Raw genomic sequence first — 5,838 nt, forward strand, 5'->3', positions numbered from 1 at the left:
AGGAATCCATCTTTAACCTGGCGTTTTTCCATTGAGAAGGAGGGGTGGGAACCCAGAGGGACGAAGGATTCCCACCTTATGCAAAAGATATATAAGTGAGTGGAACAGAACAAAGGCAGCGGCAATCATGAGAAATCCCCTAGCTACCACCTGAGCTGGAACAAGGGCTGTACCAGGGGAAAGGGTTGTGCCCAGACTAGGAAGGCGTCCAGTCTGTGAAAGAAACTTATTGAAACATCTCTGAGGGTGAAATTGTATCTGTACTCAGTTTTATTACTGTACTAGGCTTAGACTTGCATGTTTTGTTTTGCTTGGTAAGTCACTTTGTACTGTCTGTCACTACTTGGAACCACTTATATCCTACTTTCTGTATTTAATAAAATCACTTTTTACTTATTAATTAACCCAGAGTATGTATTAATACCTGGCGGGCAAACAGCTGTGCATATCTCTCTATCAGTGTTATAGAGAGCAAACAATTTATTAGTTTACCCTGTATAAGCTTTATACAGGGTAAAATGGATTTATTTGGGGTTTAGACCCCATTAGGAGTTGGGCATCTGAGTGTTAAAGACAGGAACACCTCTTAAGTTGCTTTCAATTAAGTCTGTAGCTTTGGGGCACTCTGGGTCTGTATTGGAGCCGACTGGCGTGTTTGGCTCAGCAAGACAGGGTGCTGGAGTCCCAAGCTGGCAGGGAAAGCAGGGGCAGAAGTAGTCTTGGCACATCAGATGGCAGCCCCCAGGGGATTTCTGTGATCCAACCCATCACAACTTCATCTCACCAACAAGCACAAATGCCAGACACCAAAGGAAGCTATGTCCAATGCAAGGCTTCTGATGGTGTGGCTGGCCTGGGAAACCAGAGGAGGCCCAAGAGATCCCTCCAAAACATTAACTCTGCCATATGGGAGAAACCTGCTTCAGAAGAGATCATTTATTCATCCTTATTCTGTCAGGCTAGCTTTACCTGGGTGTAACTCCAGTGCTTCAGTAGAGTCAGTCCTGATTTTCACCAGTGTAAATAAGAGGAGAATCTGGCTCCCTTGCCTTTACTCCACTTCAAGTCTGTCCTGTGTCAGGTAAAGCACCTCATCACAAGGTGGCCTCTGAAGATACAGCACTGATTTACCCCAGCTGAGGATCTGGTCCATTTAAAAAAAAAAACACTTTACTGGCATGAGCAGCTCAGAGTATTGCCTGACTGTAAATGACAGTAAACTTGTGAGATTCATGTCTCGGGATCTAGGTGAATGTCACTGTAGAAACATAATAGGAAATTAGTCTGTTCTGGCCATAAAAGGAAGAAGCGAGGGGAGACCCAGAAGGGGTCACAACATGATAGCAGGTACTGGAGATTTCTCTTGGCTTCAAGGCTGCATTATTTGATCTGTTCAGCGTGTCATGCGCCAGCCAGCCTGCTCTGTGTGTGTGTTCAGCCAGCTACTGCATGTCTGAATTTTCCTAGACAGATGGTTGGTTTAACTTCTTTGGCTGTGAGCCACCTTGATCATAGGGGTAAGTGCATTTTCGAGGCAATGTTATGGAACCAGTTCGGGTCAGGCAGGAATGCTTCTTGAGCTGGTACTGGGTTCTTTAAAAGTAGTCTCTGCGTAGGATGACCACCTTTATTGGATGGAAATAAGGGAAAACCACATGAAAAATAAGGGACAACACTTTATTTGAAGAGACATTTTAGGGAAACATGATTTCCCTTAGCATATCATGTATTTTTTCTCTCAAGTATACAGTGCAATTATCAGAAACTTCAATTTAATGTTTAAAATAGTACTTATTTGTAAGTTTTAATACATCATAAAATAAGGGACAGGTGGTCACCTTAAGGAACAAATCGATGAAATAAGGGATGGTCCCTTATTTTAAGGGACAGGGGATGCCCTATCTCTGCAATGGGCCCATATGATACAAATGCACTGCATTTGACAGAATATCTAAAAGCAAATGATCCTAGAAGCTTAGATGTTACAGCTCAGCCCAATTTCTGTTCACCACACGCTAGAACATCCTCTGAAAATGTCTATCAACATAGAGATAGTAAATGTCTATCTCTGTAGAGATCAGGATAAGGAGTAATCACATATCACTTCTAAAATGGCAACATCAAATACAAAGGTTATGTTGCACACACTGCACTGCCAGGCAGTCTTCATGGATGTGCAGGACAATGATGCCTTTATTCGGGGTGACAGTGTCTGAAGAAGTGGAGGGCACAGTAAGTTTCCACCTCTATAGATCCTCCTCTGTGACTACAAAGCCTCAGTTAATTCACTGAGCACCTCAAAGATGCCAAATATGTATTTATTTATTTATTTGTTTGTTTGTTTATCCATCCACGGACCAGGCTCATATAACACAGCCTGATTGGAAAATTCACTAGGGAAAGCTAAAATTTCTGCTATTCTCTCAGACTTTGAAATTCTGCTGGCCCTTCCCTCCCTCTCAGTACGTGAGCCTGTAATCCAGTCACAGGAGTGAAAAGGGAGTACAGTGTACAGAGGGGAGGAAAGCTCAACCTGATACCAAGTGAGTAATCGGCAGGGGGAGGTTCTCAGGCCCACCATGTCATTAATAATGGATTTTATCAGTGGTCTCTCAGCACCAGCCTAGCAATCTCAGGTAGAGTCACTACAAGGGCGCACTTCTGCTACTGAGCAGCTGTCAGAGAGCGGTGGCAAGACAAAGTCTGAGGAAAGCGAGCAAGAGAGGGAAAGGAAAACACATGCTCCTGTCGTTAAAATCACTGGGCCCAATTCAGAGACGTGGGAAAAGCTTTGAAGTCAACAGGCATTTCGCCTGCATCTCCAAGGGCAGGGATGAGCCCACCATTTCTCTTCTTTTTTTCTTTGGTTATATGCACCATTAGTAAAACCATATTCCAAGCCTAAAAAAGTCCAGAGAAGTGACACTCTTAGGCTAAGGACCTGAGGAATAGGTCACTCCTCTATTCATCTTTCTCTCCCTCACCGTCTTCTCATCTTGCTGTCACCTATTATTTCATTATTGTCTATTAGCAACTTATTCTCTATGTTAACGGTGCATCTCTCTAGTTAGAGAAGTTCCCATTGACAGTCATGCAATTTACTCCTCCTGGGAGAGTTCTCTAGGCAGAGGATGATTGCTGCACCCTGTGTTTCCACAACCTGCACTCCGTTGCCTTTACCTGTCACCTCACTCACCGCTATTGGGAACTCCAGAAGGAGACACCTTTGAAGAGCTCCAAGTTGTTATTGCTAGCTAGCAACACCTCTTGTAAAATCCATGCTCCCTGTGGGTCTTTGAATCCTGCTTTGCCAAGTGGTCCCCTTACTACATCCTCTGCCACTGGCCGGTATTCTGCTCTCAATGTCTCTGGTGTAAACCCAGAGTCACTCCGCCGACTTCAACTGAGTTGCTTTGGATTGACATCACATCAGTGTCACTGGGAGCAGAATTAGCCCTGTTGTTTCTCCTCTCTCCACATCTGGGTGTGAAGCAGGTTGCCATGTGGTCTGTGACTTCTCACTGTTTAGAAATCCCAGTGCTGTGTTTGCCACTTACCATGCCCAGGAGTCTGATCTGGCATCCTGAGAATTTCAAACAACATTTGTCAAGACTTCATTGTTCCTTTGACTCCTGTTTCTTTCATGGAGTCTAGGGGTACGTCTATACTACCCGCCAGATCGGCGGATAATGTTCGATGTATCGGGGATTGATTTATCGCGTCTCATCTGGATGCGATAAATTGATCCGCTAATCGACACCCGTACTCCACCTCGACAGGAGGAGTAAGCAGCGTCAAAGTGGGAGCCACGCCAGTCGACTCGCCACCATGAAGACGGCCAGGTAAGTCGAACTAAGATACTTTGACTTCAGCTACGTGAATAAGTTGCGTATTTTAGTTCGAACCCTCCCGCTAGTGTAGCCCAGGCCTTAGACCTTTCTGTACTCAAAGCTGAAGGGAATGGAAATGACTGTTAGAACTGGTGATTTGTGGCCACTTCATGCATTCTAACAAAGAAATTGCAGAAACCTGATCATTTCACCTATGAAGATGAGCTGGGAAAATACTGCAGACAATGTGAAATAAACAAGGGATAGAAATGTTGCTCCCCTTGGCAAACAGAACTGGTACCACCCAATCACACTATGCACAAAAAATGTTAATAACACTGGTAAACAATCAGAAACCAGCTCATTTGTAAAAGTGCAGTGCATTTTTAAATGGTATTTTCATGAGTAAGTTGGTTTCTGATTTGCTGAGAAATAAACCAAGCCAGCTCTCTATATGCCACTGAAGTCAGTAGAGTCACATCACTGTATAAATGGTATAAGTGGTATCAGAATCAGGCCCTACATTTTCACTAATGTTGGAGTGATCAATCTTCGCTCCTTCACCTCAGCATCTACTAGACACAGAGGATCTGATTTTCCTCTCACTTACACTAGTATTGCATCCGTGCAACTCCATTGTCTTAGGTGGAATTACCCCTGACTCCAGAACGAAATTAGGACCAAAATGAACAGAGGAGGAGCCTGCAGTCTCTTTTTCAGGGCCTACTTGTTCCTAGGAGAGACTATGTGTTAGCAGGTGTAATTGGCCTGGAAAGGAAGGAGGGAAAGAGAAAGACAAGTACATAGCCTCCAGCACTTCATTTATGACAACATCCTTCCAGTGATCCATGCCTACTTTGCGCGGAAGTATGGTGCTAATTCTACCCTTGACACAAGGATCAAGCAGTGTTGTCAACACGTTTTTGTCTTTTAAAGGTTCCCCTGATTCTGGAGTGTGCCATTGGCTCAGCGACTTGGATTCCTGCCAGAGGAAATCACTGAAGCTGGGTCTCATTCAGTTTGAAATGAGTTGTTCTCTATTTTATAGCAACTGGGGAAAATACTGAGTAAGGAGCAGCCTGTGCATACTGAGCGTAGCCAGTTCCAGTGGGTGGAGGATGATTGCTAACTAAACTGGTGGCCAGGAGACTGAAATGGGTAAAGGCGAGGGAACAGGTACCTCTCCAATCTGTGCTTTAAGGGTCTTCTCTGTTGCAGACATTGCCACAGTTAACCAGGTCTGTAGCACCTCCAGGTTGGATTGATGAAATGTGTTCTTACTCGGGTCTACCCTCGAAGATCATCCAGATGCATTATCGCCATGCTTCCCTGAAAGAGACAGGCTGCCATGAGCAATATAAGTCCTGAGAACCGTGTCTCACACTGCTTACCCACTTACTTCAGAGTGTAAATCAAAGTGTAGGCTCTGATCCACATAGCCATAACTGATCTGTGACATGGCTGCTTAAAAACTAGCCTGTTTTCCTATGTCCTGTCACAGTGGTTGAGATCAGCTTGGATGTTTCTGCTGATAGCTCCTAGGACTGAACTTCTTGGGACTGGCAGCACGACTGAATTCCCAGCCGAGCGCCTCACCCATGGATCTCACTGCTGGCTTGCCAGAGCGAGGGCTTTGGGAGGGGCCTTCAGAGCACTCTGAAAGGGACAAGAAATCTGTTCAGCCTGACCTTTGTGCATGTGGCTTTCAGGAGAGACCTCTCACAGAAGGCTGCAGCTGCCAGGTCTGAACAAACCCTGCTGAGTCTGTTTGCATGGGTTGGCATCCCAACCATTGTTGGGTATTACAGAAGATGATGCTGGTTAGTGACCATATTAAAGCTCCTGTGGCATCTGTGCCCTTGCTATTTAGTGTAGCAACCACTGCAGCAAGAAAGGAAGTTCCCCCACTTCTGCTGCCATGTGGAGATCTGGCTTCTTCCTTCCTGCAAAGGACTTCCTGGATTAGAAGGGCTAGTGGCTCTGACCAGGTAGTTTCCTGTAGCAGGAA

General features: G+C 45.1%; 1 long non-coding RNA gene across 1 annotated transcript; it reads right to left on the reverse strand.

Annotated features, from left to right (window-relative positions):
• Window positions 1-921: 921 nt before the first annotated feature.
• LOC120402086 lies at window positions 922-5,599 on the reverse strand. The gene is made up of 3 exons (XR_005596966.1): window positions 5,519-5,599; window positions 5,011-5,159; window positions 922-1,625 (listed from the first exon to the last, which is right to left on the reverse strand). It is a non-coding gene; the product is annotated as an uncharacterized LOC120402086 (long non-coding RNA).
• Between the last annotated feature and the right edge of the window lie 239 nt (window positions 5,600-5,838).

The sequence above is a fragment of the Mauremys reevesii genome, linkage group 3, assembly GCF_016161935.1.
Source record: "Mauremys reevesii isolate NIE-2019 linkage group 3, ASM1616193v1, whole genome shotgun sequence".
NCBI lineage: Eukaryota > Metazoa > Chordata > Testudines > Geoemydidae > Mauremys > Mauremys reevesii.